The sequence below is a fragment of the Lepidochelys kempii genome, chromosome 13 (assembly GCF_965140285.1).
Source record: "Lepidochelys kempii isolate rLepKem1 chromosome 13, rLepKem1.hap1, whole genome shotgun sequence".
NCBI lineage: Eukaryota > Metazoa > Chordata > Testudines > Cheloniidae > Lepidochelys > Lepidochelys kempii.
Window position 1 is genome coordinate 7551657 of NC_136392.1, and position 16651 is coordinate 7568307.

At 45.0% G+C, this 16651-nt stretch overlaps 1 protein-coding gene across 1 annotated transcript in view; it reads right to left on the reverse strand.

The window, feature by feature from the left end:
• The window catches only part of NTSR1 (neurotensin receptor 1), a 103756-nt gene that overhangs the window by 11343 nt on the left and 75762 nt on the right, over nucleotides 1–16651 (reverse strand). The window lies entirely within an intron of this gene.

The window sequence follows — 16651 nt, forward strand, 5'->3', positions numbered from 1 at the left end:
CCTTGGTAACTTGGTATTTTGTTTTATGAGGCACAGAGTTATGGCTGTTAGTCAGTCAGTCCGTGTTGACTGCACAAGTGCTGAAAATGACACATTTCCTATCAGTCCCCAAAAACGTTCTTTCTTCCTACAACTTGTTTCAAGCATATGACAGGAAAAATAAACGGAGAAACTCCTTCATGCCAGGAGGATGCAGCAGTGACTAATTCCTTTGGTCTAGCACAGTTAGTTCTCCTGCTGCTTTGAAGAGTCTTCCAAAGTGGAGTTGGCCTGTCTGCAAGATGCTAATAAAGTTCTAAGGTTAACCGGCTCAGTTTTGATTCATTTGGTTGTAGTCAGAGAACCATGATCATTCTAGTGAGTCTAACCTATAAACCAGGGTAACATAAGTGTAGCTTGTGACACCCAAAAGCTTATGCCTAAATAAATTTTTTAGTCTCTAAGGTGCCACAAGTACTCCTCAGGTTTTTTTGCTGATACAGACTAACATGGCTACCACTCTGATAAGTGTAGCTGTTAACTGAGCAACTTTTATATACTGAACAATAGGCTCTCACAGAGTGAATAGATAGAGCTGCAGGAGGGACCAGGAAACCAAAGTGGCTGGGACTGCTGGAATTCTTGAGGGTATTTCCTCCTTGAACCAACATTCTCTCTTCTAGGAGCTGAGACGGCTCCAATGGAAGCCAATGGGGAAACCCATTGACTCATCCAGAGTAGCATCAGGCCCACAAGAGCTATGGCTCAGATGTCGTTGCAGTTGTATCTGGGCTATCTACAGTTCTGTCAGAAATACAGCTTATGTCTGAGGTTTTTTTCGAAGATACCTTATGGATTTAAATGCTCAACTCTCATTCATTTTAATCTCAGGCTAAATGTCAATCGTTAGGCTCTACAGTCATGACATGGCGGTGAGGGAGGCACCTACCTTTAAATGTTCTGAGCAATTGATTCAACACAATTTAACCACTTCCAAACATCACCCTCTCCAGGCATTGAGACTTCCACAGTAGCTTCTCCTCCCCTCCCTGGTGCCAGCAATTCTCTCCAGTACTCCTCCCAGCCTCAAATCCTCAGACAGCTTTGGAGTGGAATAAGAATCACATTGCATTCCACACCTAGGAGATAACCTCTGTAATGACCAATGATAATCTTTCCCCACCAACTGCTGAGGGATAATTCAGAGGGCCTGATCCTGTCACGTGATGGGTGCCCTCCATACACCTTTTTGAGGAACCTCATCAGATGAGACACAAAAGTCAGAGGCGGAAGCTGGTAGAGCAGATGCAGAAGCAGCTGTAGCAGGGACTGATGGATGCTGATGATTGACTGGAAATTGTCTCCCCTCTGCTGTGTGCTCCAACCCCCCTCCTTCCCAGTCTCCTCACCTCCGCCTCATTCCACACCTGCCTCTCTTATCCTCTTTCTTCCTGCCTTGGCCCTGCCACCTCCCTCTCTTCAATGCTTCCATCCCTTCCTTTGTCTTTCCATCTACTAATCCCCAGCCCCCCGAATCATGGTACATGACATCTCTCAGTTCACTCTGCTTGTGTGTTCTTCCCCCTCTCCCCTTAATGTCTGTCCTGCCTATTTAGATTGTAAGCTCTTCAGGGCAGGGATTGATTCCTACTCTGTGTTGGGGCAGTGCCTGTCACAATGGGACCCCAATGTTGGTTATGCTCTAGTCACTAGCATAATAAACATGATTAATAATTTTAAAAAGTGAGCAGGGAAAGAGCTTTTTTTCCTTTTGAGGTTTTAGCTAAGACACAATGGAAAATAACATGCAACATTAACGAATCATGGACGATAAAGCCCAGTTGGTGGGTGGCTTTGTTAATCTAGATTATTTTAAAATCAGGGAATCAAGGGAAAGATTCTTTTCTTACAATGCATATTTCCAGCGCTGTAAGAAATGATAGGTGTCTGGCAGAATCCCAGCAGGAAACCTCAGTCAAAACAGCATAAAATAACAGCCATGGAGAAAAATCAGAGCTAAATATAGCCATCATATTGCTTTTCATCCCAAATGTGCTTTACAGATGGTAAGGGCCAAATTGTTCCTGGCCTTTATGTGGGCTCCTATGGGGATGGTAGACAGGAAAGATCCCTTTGAGGCCTATATAACAGCCAACTGCAGTCTGCAGCCTCTGTATTCAGGGAGGCACCCCTTTTCCCTGGGTGTGAACAGTGCCCCCAAAGAGTGGGGACTTGTCCCCAACCCTTTCCTCTTCACCAACAGGGCTGGTGCACAGAGGGGAATATGATGTGCCTTATGAGGGGGCATAGCAGCAGCGATGTTCCTCCTAGAGCAGTGGTTCCCAAAGTAGGGGCGCTGCTTGCTCAGGGAAAGCCCCTGGCGGGCCGGGCCGGTTTGCTTACCTGCTGTGTCCACAGGTTTGGCCGATCGCAGCTCCCAGTGGTCGTGGTTCACCGTTCTAGGCCAATGGGGGCTGCGGGAAGCGGCGTGGGCTGAGCCCTGGAGCACCCATGGAGTCGGTGCCTATGGCTTGAGCTGGGGATAAGTTGGCCCTCAAGTATCTTCTCAGTGTATGCGCAACGGGCCTCAGGTGGCACATGACCAGGATTCATCACCGAATTTGGATCATTCGCTTCCCCAGCCCAGGACAGGTACTGACGGGGAAAACGACGTGAACGCCGATCCCCTCCCCCCCCCACTCCCACTCTTGACTATGAGCTGGCATCAAGGCTCAGAGGAGATGATGTGCGTTGGTTGCAGGCATGTGATTTTCTTAATTAAAAGTACAGCTACACGATGCACTGAGGCTGGAAGAGGGGTACATTTGCAGAGGCTAGCTGTATTCCCCTGGGGCATTTGAAGCCCTTTCACGGATGCTGCAAAAGCCATTAATTTTGATAAGGTTTTTGGGAAAGGTAGGGTGTATGTTCCTGAGAGAAAGCTAGAGGATCTGTTATTGCTCTTTTGGCTGAATGAATTCATTATTTTGATGTGATTATTTTTTGGCTGCTGTGTGGTCACTGTTTGCAATTGTAGCTCTAATGAACTTTTATGGCACCTAGAGCTTTGTGACTTAAATCTAAAGAAATAACAAAATTAATAAATCCAATAAGGGCCTGATCCTGCCTTACTGGATCCTGACCATAGGAGCTTTGCCATTTACTTTGGTTGCTGCAGGCACAGACCTCAAATGAGACAAGGTGAGGGAGAAATGGGGCACTCTAGCATCTTTTTAAAACCATCTTCAAAGTCTTGAAGAGGGTGTGAAGTCATTTCTTCACAGTGGGAGGCAACAGGTGTCAGTTCCTCTCAGCCATCCTGCAGCACACACAAGAAAAGGATGTTTGAATAGTTGCAAAGTTCGGAGTGACATTGATAACTCCCAGGGAATTCATAGGCGGACTGAGACCCCATCTTCAATTCCTGCTGTGGTAAGAGTTAAAAAAAAATCCAGTAAACACAGATATTTCTGGTTTCAGAGTAGCAGCCGTGTTAGTCTCTAAGGTGCCACAAGTCCTCCTTTTCTTTTTGCGAAAACAGACTAACATATTTATTTGAGCATAAGCTTTTGTGAGCTACAGCTCACTTCATTGGATGTAGCTCACGAAAGCTTATGCTCAAATAAATTTGTTAGTCGCTAAGGTGCCACAAGTCCTCCTTTTCTTTTTGCAGATATTTCTGTGAGTGAAAAGCAACACACATCAGCCAGACCTGCTTTCTCCTGTAGAGCTGGGGCTATTTCCCTCAGCTGTGCCTTTTCCTTTACTTAGCAAAATTCACTAAAGCATGAATCACAGTTACTGCTATGCTCCTTCAAGTTTCCCAGTCATTCTGGATGGTAGCATTCAGCCAGCAGCAGCTGTCCAGGACCAGCTGTATTGTGGACTGCCATTCACAGAGCAGAGAGAGAATTAGACAACAGGTGTCCTCAAGGCTCATAACAAGAAGGACCGAAATTCTGTAGCAAAGTGTCTGGATTCCACAACACTCTAGTGTAGCAGACTGGACGTTTTGTGACAGCTCCTCTGAATTAAAAAAATGGAGCATTTTTACTGCATTTGAAAATAAATGATTTGCTCATTTATGTATCGTCTGTGCGATTCATTTTGATATTAAATCTAATGTATTTATGCTGCCCCCATGTATACTAACACTATATATAACACCATTGTAGAAGCTGCCAGGAAGAAAACAGAAGTTTTGTAAAGGGCCTCCAAAAGGTGTTACTTGTATGTATGCATGTTTTTACATACACACACAGTTTTCAGGTGCTAACACAGGGGTGGGCAAACTATGGCCCGCAGGCTGCATCTGGCCTGCGGGACCGTCCTGCCCGGCCCCTGAGCTCCTGGCCCAGGAGGCTCACCCCCAGCTCCTCCCTTGCTGTCCCCCCTCCCCTGTAGCTATGCCGCCGCGCGGACAGCGGGGCTGCGAGCTCCTGCCGCTCTGAGAGGCATGGTAAGGGGGTGGTGGCAGTGAACAAGTTGGGTAGGTGGTCCCGGGGGGCAGTCAGGGGACAGGGAGCGGTTGGATGGGGCTTGGGAGTCCCGGGGGGCCTATCTGGGGGTGGGGGAGGGATGGATAGGAGGCGGGGCAGTCAGATGACAGGGAGCAGGGGGGGTTTGGATGGGTGGGAGGTTCTGAGGGGTCAGTCAGGGGGTGGGAAGTGGGCGGGGGCCAGGCTGTTTGGGGAGGCACAGTCTTCCCTACCTGACCCTCCATACAGTTTCGCACCCCGATGTGGCTCTTGGGCCAAAATGTTTGCCCACCCCTGTGCTAACAAGTGCTTTAAAAATGGTCCCCAATAGATGCTTTTGGAGCAAGGTTTAACACTTGTGCACACACTGGTTTTATCCTTATTAAGATATTCTTATGGTTTGATTTTAAATACCAGATATGCAGCATCTCAAAAAAAAATGTTTTTCTACTGTGCTATTTATGATGTGTGGCATTGTGCATCTCAGCTGAGAAGGCCCTGCCCTGTATTTGTCACCCTTAATACTTATGTTTCAACTTTATTATCAACTGGATCAAGAATACATAGGGTGGCAAGCCAGCCCATCTCCAGCCACTCCCTGGGGTCCAATTCCAAACAGGGGCACATGTCAATTTTCATCTAAAAAACATTGAGTAAAAAACCTCCCCTTTTATCCCCTTCTCTTTCAGAAACCTAATGCCCCTTCTCTTTTCTCACACCTTGTTGAGCTAGGTGCTTACCAGGGAAAAGAGATGGGTTGTAAAAGGAATGCTGGATAAAGTAGATATTTAAACAATTTCTGTTGGATCAAAGACAATCATTTTGGTTCATTCAGGGATTTCTTCTAGAGGAGGCAGAGACTGTTGATTACATGTCACAGTTCAGCTTGGGTGAGCCCCCACCGTGCTGTGTTCTCAAAGAGAAATAGATGCGGTTGAGAGAGTTCATTTAATATCACAGCAGAGTAACAAGTGCTAAAGCAGAGCACACAGGATGACAGTGCCCTGGGGACTGACTCAACAGGAAACATTATCTTCTGCACCATGGTGCTGATCTGAAGCCCATTAAAGTTATTGGGCACCCTTCCACCAACTTCTGTGGGCTTTGGATCGGACCCCCTGGGTGCCTGCATAGGGTACACTCAGGAATAAAAGGTGGGCAGGTTTCACAGTCTTGTGGGGAAGGTGGATTACAACAACATTGAATCAGCCTGTGGGTGACCCGCAGGAATGGTGTTCACGGGCCTGGAAATGGATTTTCTCTCTCTGTCATTTTTATGTTTTTAAAGACGGTCTGTCCTTTATTCCCCAAATTGCTATTTCCTTATTGAAAGAGACCGGGCCCATTATCTCTGCCCCTGAAGCAAAGGTGCTCCCAGCTGAGTCACACCGACACAGCGAATGCCCATTTATCACATCAAAACAAGCACCAGTCTTGTTCCTAGTGAACTCAAGGGCTGCTTTTAAATTGAGTTTGATAGGGACAGGATCGGGCCCATAAATGCAGCTATTTCCACATATGAAGACAATATGCTTCAACATCTGTAAGCAGAGCCACGGTGAACCAGAGCGGGGAGAAGCCAGACACAATCCCCTCGGAACTGAGAACGCCTGGCTTTGGCTTTTTATTTTCTTTCTACCCCATTTCTACATCTAACTTATTATTGAAAATCAGTTCAGTCCTTAAATGATTGCATCCGGGGTTTTCTGTTCTTTCTTAAACTAATTACAGCTTTATTTTTCCATCTGTTTAAAATGAATTACAAGAGTTCAGTGCTACGGCTGCTGCAATATTAGCTTTTAGCCATATTTTGCCTCTAATACTTTGGCTGATTTTTTAAAATTAAATCTGCAATTTTGAAAGTGACCTCAGGGGGATTTAGATGGCCAATTCCTATTAACATTAATTACACCCCAATCCCTTAGGCAGTTTTAAAAATCACAGTCTAGAAGTTTATTAAACCCTTTAAGCAAACTATGAGATGAACACATAAAGCATCCATACAAATCTGCATTTGACAGTCAGACTGAAGGTCTAGTAGAGTATTGTCTGATAAATATTCAGTGAATGAATGTATACAGAATGTAGCAAACCTTTGTTCTGCGTTGTGAAATCTAAACTGTTTTGAGACACAGTTATACATTCTATTCTTCATTAGAATTTTAACTTTGTAGTAGGGATGCCCAACAAAATAAAAGGCAAATATATACAGTACTAACTCACGTATCAGTTATTCTATTGAAACATATCCTACTAGGCAGTGGAAAGACAAAATAAATGTTTAGAGGAAGAAAGCGGCAGACAAACAAAAGAAAGCATAGGTTGTTTAGTGTGCAGGAAGCCCTGCAGAGGAAGCTATGAATTTTGATGGATTTTTTTTTTATTTTGTAAAAGAAGATTTAAAAGATGCCAGTCTTGATTTTCTCAATAACATGCTAAACTAGAAATGAGGTTAATTTAGGGAGATAATTGTATTCGCTTACACACAGTATTTTATCTTAGCCTGTTTATCCTGCAGTGACAGGGAGATGGTCTAATGACCTAGCAGGGTTTTTCCATGTCTAACTTCTATGGGTACTCACAGTGTGTTAGTATAAACCTGGGAAAATGAATGGTCTCTAGAAAGGCACTGACCGACATGCAATGGCCTCCATTCTCAGTCCGTGTGCTGAGGGCAGGAATTATAGGAGGCACTTTAAACCACCTTTGTGCTCCACGTATTCTGGGGACATTTGGGAGCTTGTGTGGCTCCCAGCACTTGTTAAAGCAGTCTTGGGGGTGCACTAACTGATGCTCTGAACCTAAAAGGTTCACTATTGGCCCTGGGAAGCAGAGAGTTGTTGGAGAGGAGTGTGTTTGGCTGGAGTTCCTCCATAACTCACCCTGCCACTCTCAGCTCAATTTGCCCCCAAACTTTCTGCATTGGGGGCCACAACTCTACAACCTGCTTGTGCCAGGGCTTGTTTCTGTGCTTTGACTGGCCCTTTGTGCCACCACCGCGGTATAGAGAGGCCTTAATGGACTAGAGATCCTGCCCCTAGAATTTTGTTTATTACTCTCCATTGCTGCTAATGCCTTTGCAGGAGCTCAATGCTAGTTTTCTTTACTGATTCTGTTCAGCTGATGTTGGCAAACCCTGAGTATTTTCTCCCGATCTTTTTGAGCAGAGCGCTGAAATGAATGTGGCTGGGGGACAGTTGAGCAAAGGCAGAAGCACTTTGGCTACACAGCCATTTTTCCCAGCCTTATCTGAACTAAACATCTCAGCCTCTGGAGGGTTAGCCCGTCCGTAGCCATCCATCTCCAACACCTCTCAAGGAACGTGTACTCTGCTAGGCAATGACATCTCAGGGGCTTACATTAGGGATTTGCTTCAATGCTGATTTCTGGAGAGGCGGCTTTTATGTATACCCGTTTTATATGCTCATTTAGCTGATGCCTATGGAAAGTGTGTGTTACAGGTCCCCCACTGTGCCGGGGCTCGTTAACTCAAGCTGTAGCAATGCATGCTTTTAGTTCTGGAGGTCCCCAGTGTGTCAGCCAAGACGGTGGCCACCATGCCATGACAAGAGAAGATGTCACACAAAGAACAACAAACGGTACCATGTTATTTGAGATAAAAGACAGTTGTAAGGATTAGTGCCAGCAGTGGCTAGGAGGTCACTGAATACCCCAATAATTCTTGTAGAAGAGGTCGCGCTAACTTTGTGCAGTACATTACAGGCTTTGTGTAATATTTACACAATTATATTAATGTCTGTATGGGCATGATGCCAGGAGGAGCTGAGACTAGCAGCAGGTGTCAAGAGCTCTCAGCTCCCTTTGAAGTCAGTTGGAATTGAAGACCCATGGCATTTTACAAGAGACAACCTTCTGAAGCTGCTATAGAGGATGGCTCACTGGAGTCAGCATGAGGTTTGAAACCTCTAAGTACTCTGGAGCTGCTGATTTCAATTCCAGCAGGGTTGGCTCATTCCTTCACCCTTCCAAAGTAGATAAACTGAGATAATTGTTTTGGTGTCTTTTAGAGAAGACCTTAGAATCCAAGGGCCCAAACCTCCTCAACCAAGGAGTGCCACTGATTTCACTGGGACTGCTGGGATGGGTAAGCTTTTGCTGGAATTGGGCTCCAAGTTGCCGTGTGGGATTATGTCACACCAAAGGACCACCTGTTCTCCCTAGCATCCTTAAATTCAGTGTCTCATCTCTTCACTGTTGTGCACTATGGGCCTGATCCAAACCCTGATGAAGTCAATAGAAAGACTCCTTCTGACATCAGTGGGCTTGGCATCAGGCCCTGTATCAATGATCTGTGTGGCTGTGGCCCATCACCGCAGAGGTAGCTGCACTTCAGTGGGGGAAATGATCCCTATACATATGCAGCTTACAAAAGAAATAATAAGTAATAATAATAATAATTAATAACCACCACTCATTGTGACACAGAGGCCCATTGGTGGTTCACTACTCTGTGTCAGCAACTTTTGTCAGACCTAACATACTCAGTACACCTAACACTCTGTTGTCATCATATATACCCAAAAGGTGGCATGTAATATATCACTGGAATACTAATAACTCACTGATCATTAATATTCTTGTGTGATGTATATACAAGGTTTGTGCAAAGAATTGTGGATAGGTGCTAGAATTATATCCTTATAATGTGTTTGGCAAGCAAAGCATAAGCACAGTTTGTCTTAGAAAAAGGAGTGTGTATTTGCTTGTCTGACCAGCCTGGTCATCAGGCAGAGACAATTAACGTACATTTATATAAAAGGTAAACAAAGTCATTGAACTAGCAGTATGGGAGAATAGCCCTATCTTCATAGATAGGGGACTGAACCTAATGATAAGCAATTGAATCAACTGCTTGTATACAATATTACAAAGTGTATCAGGTAAGGTCCTTTATGAAAGCCTGTGAAACACTGGTGATTAAAATCATTGTGAAATATCTGCTTTAACTCTATATGAGGAATTATGGCTTCTCATTGACATTATGCTTTAACATCGGTGACCAAACACAGGGAAAAACAGGGGGAAAGGCAGCTAACTACCTGTCTCCAGTGTAAATGAAGCAGAGTGGAATCAAAACAGAGGACACTCTATTTACATACAAATCAGCAAGGGGACGGAGACTGCATTCCGAGGAAGCCTTCCTGCCTTTTGAAGCAGGGTCAATGAATTTTGGGAAGACAGCATGGTGTCTACACCCCAGCAGCTCTTTACTTCGGCTCTGAACAGGAACCAGGTTGTGACCCTCAGGGTCGCCGTCTGGATTCTGCCCTGCTCCTGGAGCAATATAACTGCATGCTGCCCCTTAGCATGCTGGATACTAAGGTTACCCTTCCAAGCCCACTCTGACTATGAATTCTACACCCTGGACACTGGGCTGTGTGTTTGCCCTTTTGTGGCATGCTGGTGAGTAATTACCTGATCGTGCCATTTTACCACTGACTTCACTGCGTGAAGGATCAAGCCCTAAAGGCTCAAACAAACTCTCTCCAGGGGCACTTCATCCCACGTTTGAAAATATTTTCTCATTTGTAACCATCCACTCTGAGACTTGGAATTGAAATATGATAATTTTTTATTGTGTCACGTCCACCTGCTACCTGGTTATTGTGGCATTGATAACGTTAGGAGGTCTGACAGTGTCCCTGGTTTGTTTTAAAGGGACAGGAGCATTTGCTTCATTTCTCATCCAGCCCTAATTTGGCTGCCCCCAACCTGCATGTCTAGTATCCAACGTAGGGCAAGATTTTATCTGTGTTCACTGGCATGTTTTAAATATTAGGTATTAAAATACCAGTTGTTCTTGTTTTTTAAAGCATATATTACTGTGTGCATCAGTCGGTATGTAAGTACTTTTCAAATATTGAAAACATTTTAAAATACTTATGAATGAATTAAAAAAGCAGGTACTGAATGGTGAAATGTGAGAATTATTTGGCTTATTGCCTGACTAAATTGGCTAAATGTATTTGAAAACAATTGATGTTAATTTTTCTTTAAATGCTTGCACCCAAAGGAAACCTGCACAATACCTTCAAAAGACAAGCCTGCGAACTTAAACTCATAACGCTACTGGACACCAAAACTCATGGACTCAACAGTGACACTGGTTTCATGGCTCATTCTAACAATTTGTAACAACACCTGCCTGCTAACCCCTAATAACCCACTTCAAACTCCTTTTGTGTCACTGTCCAACCTTTATTGCCTACTCCATTTCAAGTGGCCTCTACAACTTGTGTTACCCCTTATGCTTAACAATCTGCATTTCAAGTGGCCTCTACAACTTGTGTTACCCCTTATGCTTAACAATCTGTCCCAACTTGTCTGTAGCTCAGCCACTCTGATTTCCTTCCCAAGCCCTGAAGAAGAGCTCTGTGTAGCTTGAAATCTTGTACCCAGAGGTGAAAGTGAGCCGGTGCGCCCCGGTATGGGGTACTGGCAAGAGCCGGTGCACCGTACCGGGGTGGATCGGCTTCCCCAGGCACAATTTAAAGGGCCTGTGGCTCCCAGCAGCAGCTGGAGCCCCCAGCCCTTTAAATTGCTGCCAGAGCCCTGGGGTAGTGGTGGCGGGGCTGGGGCGGTGATTTAAAGGGCTGGGGCGGTAGCCGCGGACGAGCCCTGGGCCCTTTAAATCGTTCCCATAGCCCCGCCGCCGCTTCCCCAGGGCTCCGGCAGGCTCCAGGGATGATTTAAAGGGCCCAGGGTGGTAGTGGCGGCTGGAGCCCTGTCCCTGGAGCCATCGGGAAGTGGTGGTGGGACTCCAGGGACGATTTAAAGGGCCCAGGGCTCCGCCCGCTGCTACCGCCCAGGGCCCTTTAAACCACTGCCAGAGCCCCCAGCTGCCGCTGTTACCCTGGGGAAGGGGAAGGAGGCACTTGCCAGTACTGGGTGGGCCAGGACTGGCTCTGATCTTCCCCAGCCCCACCCCTTCCGGGGGCCAGAGCCGATCTCAGCCCAGCCCCATACCGGTCAGTCCCTAGACGTACTTTCACCCCAGCTTGTACCTTTCACCAAGAGAAGTTGGTCCAATAAAGATATTCCCTCACCTATATTGTCTTTTTTAATGGTTTCTGTATGAGAAGAGCAAATAATCAGCAGATAACAGATGGCAAGTTTTTACACACTGCAGGCTATATATTAGGAGATGTTATGTACATATATGCATAAAAGACTCAAGTCTTAGAAGACCGTAAGCCCTGGATTCATGAACCACTTTACTGTTGGCAGATAGTGGATTTGTTTAGGCAAAAGGTTTCTTACTACAGAACAAAGTCAAATGAGCAGAACACCAGGAACCACAGCTGCACAGAAGTTTCACACTTCTTGGGACATCATTCAGTAGTAAAGAGGTTAAGCTCAGCACTATTTAATAATTAACATTAATCATAATTAATAATCAGAGAACTGGAAGGAAAATTTGGGGCAGGGAAAGGCAAAACTGTATGCATTCTATTCATGGAGATTCAGAGTGAACATGCTGACACACAGAGGCAATTACCCAGAACTGTCCTCATAAGATACTGGCAAGAAGCCAGCTCTTTGAGCTCTTTGAATTTTGATTCTCACACCCACACTGACATCTGGGTAGGACTAAGATCAGAAACCCACAAATTTAATGAATTGCCAGTCTGGTCTACATAGCAGCCCAACTCATACCTTCTTTGGCTCTGAACTTCCTCATTATTTAGGACACAACTAAAAGTAAATGTAGCCAAGAAAGGATGTAAATGCTAGCAAATAATGTGTTAATTCATGAGCTATTGATTCTGAGTGCCATTAGCCTCTTTTGGTAACATACTGCTCTAATTTATTGTGCTGAGTGAATTCAGAGCTGCCAAGTCTAGCCTATGATATTCCAATGGTTGGATGAAAACATACTTTCTGAGAGCGGTTAGGAATCTTAAAGCAGTGAAATTAGAACATAAGAATGGTCATACTAGGTCAGATCAATGGTCCATCTAGCCTAGTACCCTGTCTTCCGACAATGGCCAGTGCCAGATGCATCAGAGGGAGTGAACAGAACAGGGCAATTATCAAGTGATCCATCCCCTGTTGTCCAGTCCCAGGTTCTGGCAGTCAGAGGTTTAGGGACACCTAGCGTATGGGGTTGCGTCCCTTGACAAGCTTGGGTAATTACATGATATGGAGTTACTGTACCAATGAGGAATGGATGCTGCACACTCCTATGGGTGGTGGAGCAGGTATTTATATGAACTCTTGTGCACACTGCCCCCTGGTGTTGCTGCCGAAGCAATGCTGAAACGCTTTGCTTCACGGCCACACTCTGATCACGGCCACACTCTGATCCTGACTTGGGGAGTCTAAACCAACGTAATTTGTACTGAAGCCCTAATCATAGAATCATAGAATATCGGGTTGGAAGGGACCTCAGGAGGTCATCTAGTCCAACCCCCTGCTCAAAGCAGGACCAATCCCCAACTAAATCATCCCAGCCAGGGCTTTGTCAAGCCTGACCTTAAAAACCTCTAAGGAAGGAGATTCCACCAACTCCCTAGGTAACACATTCCAGTGCTTCACCACCCTCCTAGTGAAAAAGTTTTTCCTAATATCCAACCTAACCCTCCCCCACTGCAACTTGAGACCATTACTCCTTGTTCTGGCAAATGTCTAATGTGCAACAGCTTTCCTGAGCATTGGCACTAAATCTTCAAGGTGAAAATTTGCCTGGAAAAAATAATAATATAATAATTAACAAAAGCTTCTTTACTTGGAGAAAAGACCCATGTCTTACAGTGTCTTAAAGAGACACCTATTTGTGAATAAATTCTTTTATAAGGGAGTCACTCTTGGGGAATGAGAGGTATAAATTTAGTTTTTTGCATTGTTATTCATGAAGAAATCTATCTTCCTTCATCTAAAGGATACAACTCAGTGTCAGGACAAAGGTGTTGGGGCTGAGCGAGAAAAGACTGATACTTGATAAATAGAAATAGGCAGAAGTATTAAAAATAGAATAAAATATTAATCCATTGAGGTGCTGATATGGCTTCCACCCTTGTAATATCTAAATGCCTCCCAAGCATTAATACATTTATCTTCATACTAGCCCTGTGAGGTATTATTATCCCCATTTTTGAGATGGTTAAGGAAGGCATAGAGAGATTACATGACTTACCCGTGGTCAGACAAGAAGACTGCAATGAAGCTGGGAACGGAACAATGCCTCCTGGGTCCCCAGTGAGTTGCTTAGCCACAGGATCATCCTTTCTCTCACTAAGTGCTAGACAAGATAGTGTTCAGAATGCCTCAGCCTCGTCTATCACAGCCTCCATCAGAGCTGTGGTGCTGCACTCATTGGGAATAATGGACCTGAAAAATCCTAGGGTGACATCCTGGCGCCATGGACGTCAATAGGAGTTTTGCCATCAATAGGGCTAAGATTTCACTCCTGGGTAGACCAGGTCGAACAGACATCATAGCAGGGAAAGCATTTCAGCTTCAACCAAGGTAATGATGACAGTGGCTGTATGGAAAACCACCAGAAAAACTGTCACACTGTACTTTATACCTGCGACTGTCACCATATAAAACAGAAGAGAAGCGTCTTTTATTAGAATGTTTTCTGTGCCTTTTTTTAACTGATTCTGTTCTATCACCTCCCAGTTTATTCTCCAGATTCCTTTGCTTTTCCCTTGTCCCATTAAGTTAAGACATCAAGTTTGCCATAGGTCAGCTCTATTTCCAGGTTCGAGATCTTTGATTTGACCTGTGTCTGAACCACAGCTCTGCACAGAAATAAAGGGAACAAAGCAATCTCTGCATTGCCTCAAATGTTATTGACTAAAACATTTTTGATTAAAATTCTGTCAGCAGTTTTGCTCTTGGCTTCATTTATAAACTCTACCACCAAGAGTGTGTACATATGAGCATATGTGCTGAATAGATTTATGGACTCTGTGTATAGAAAGCAAGAAGATAAATCGTGTTACCCACAACAATGGGCAACCAGAAACTCTCAGTGTCACTTCAATAGGCACCCACAATAGCCCAATTTCTCCAGGTAATTATCCTGAACGCCCATGCAAATGGTTGGTTAGACAACATATGCATTCTGTGACGGGGCAAGGCCAGATGGCTATAGAAAAGTAGTGGGAGATAGATATATTAGCTCCAGGCTAAACAAATCCCTGGTACCAGGTTAAGTGAAATGGAAGCTGCTCCAGGTCAATTAAGACACCTGGGGCCAATTAAGAACTTTCCAGAAGGCAGGGAGAATGCTAGGTTGATTGGGACACCTGAAGCCAATCAGGGGCTGGCTGAAACTAGTTAAAAGCCTCCCAATCAGTCAGGTGGGTGTGCATGTCAGAAGCTGTGGGAGGAAGTTGTGCTGTTGGAGAGGCTGAGTAGTACACACCATATCAGGCACAAGGAAGGAGGCCCTGAGGTAAGGGTGAAGTGGAGCTTGAGGAAGTGAGGGCTGCTGTGGGGGAAGTAGCCCAGGGAATTGTACATGTCATGTTTCTAAAAGGTCAGCTACCATAGCTGATACTATTAAAGTCCCTGGGCTGGAGCCTGGAGTAGAAGGTGGGGCCGGGCTCCCCCCTCCCCCTTTGCCCCCTGATTAATCACTGAGACTGGGAGACAACAGAGACTGTGCAAGGAAGGATAACTTCTCCTCACCTCCCTCGCTGGCTTATGATGAAAATGGCTCAGTAGACTGTGACCCTTGTCTCTAGAGAGAGCAGGGTTACGTGGAAGGTCACAGTGAGCCTCTGAGGCTAGTGAAATCCACCAGGAAACGCAGGACCCACAGAGGCAAGGACAGAGCTTTGTCACAACTCCTAGTTATGGCAATGGTCTGTGCAACCGCAATAACTGTGTGTGCAAATGTGAATCCATTATTTGCCTGGGCATGTTTGCAAAAGCTGGGCCTGGATGTCTCTCTGAACCATATTTAAATTATTCAGAAGTTTGGGTTGGCTGTAGTTCACTGAAGCCCACAGTTTATTCCTGTGAATGGGTGCACAATGTGGGCTGGGGGAAAGATGCAAAATGCAGCCTCTGTGCAGCCACAAATGCAATCTTCATGCTTGCCTGAGCACATGGAGTGCTTGCTGCTCCAAAGGAATGGAAGAGGATGGGTAGGAGGTGTGGTCCATTACACTGAAAAGGTAAATTCCACATGTATCCGGGGCAGTTCTGGAAGATGTACTAAGCTGGGTGCCCTCTTGGACAGCACGACTCAGGAAAACCTTCAGTGCAGGACTGTACTGATATGGCACAACTGAACCCTGAGTGGCGTTAGTGTAAATGTGCAGATGGAACCATTCCTGCTGCTCCACAATGCAGTTCCTCCTTCTCCTTGCTGACATCGAGTGAATGCTGGAACTCGGTCCAGCCACAGAACCCATTAACATGGCCTCCGGAGCAAAACCTCAGCAGCTCTTCACCACTGCCAGTGAGCAGTAAACGGAAAAGAAAATAACCCTGTCCCTCAGAGAGAAATGATAACACTGTCCAAACCCTCCCAGGTAATGAAAAACACAAACAAACTGTCCTCAGGGACTTAAACTGTCTCCTTTGAAACCTCAAGTCATAAAAGTAGAAACCAGTGAAAAAATGGGCTACGTGTGTTCTTGGTGAAATCAGTGGAGCTGGTTGTGACATTTTAACGTTATTGTTTCAAATGTGCTGTGAAAATGTCAATTTTTGCAGGGGGAAAATATTTCATCAGAAGTTTGAAGGGATGGAAATTCATGATTTTTTGTCTGAAGTTTAGGATTCTGCCATTGTCACCAACAGAAATGGTGAAATGGCAAAGTTGAACCCTGGATCAAAGCTGTGAATATCTGTCAAAGACAAAGCAGGTGAGGTGATATCTTTTGATTCTCACCATCAGAAGTTGGTCCAATAAAAGATATCACGTCACCCACCTTGTCTCTATAGTATCCTCGGACCAACACGGCTGCAACAACACTACATACAATATCTGCCAAAGTCTCTTTTCACACACAGATACATTTTAAGTGAAAAAACGAGTCTTCTGCACAGCTCCAATAAAGTAAAGAATATTTTCACAGCAGCTATTGACTTTACTGTGTGGTAAGGAAAATAAATTGGACTAGAAAATACCAAGGGATGGATTTTGAGAAGAGTCTCCATGCAAAAACTGAAGTGCATTTGCATGCATAATTACTGTGACTGCATACACA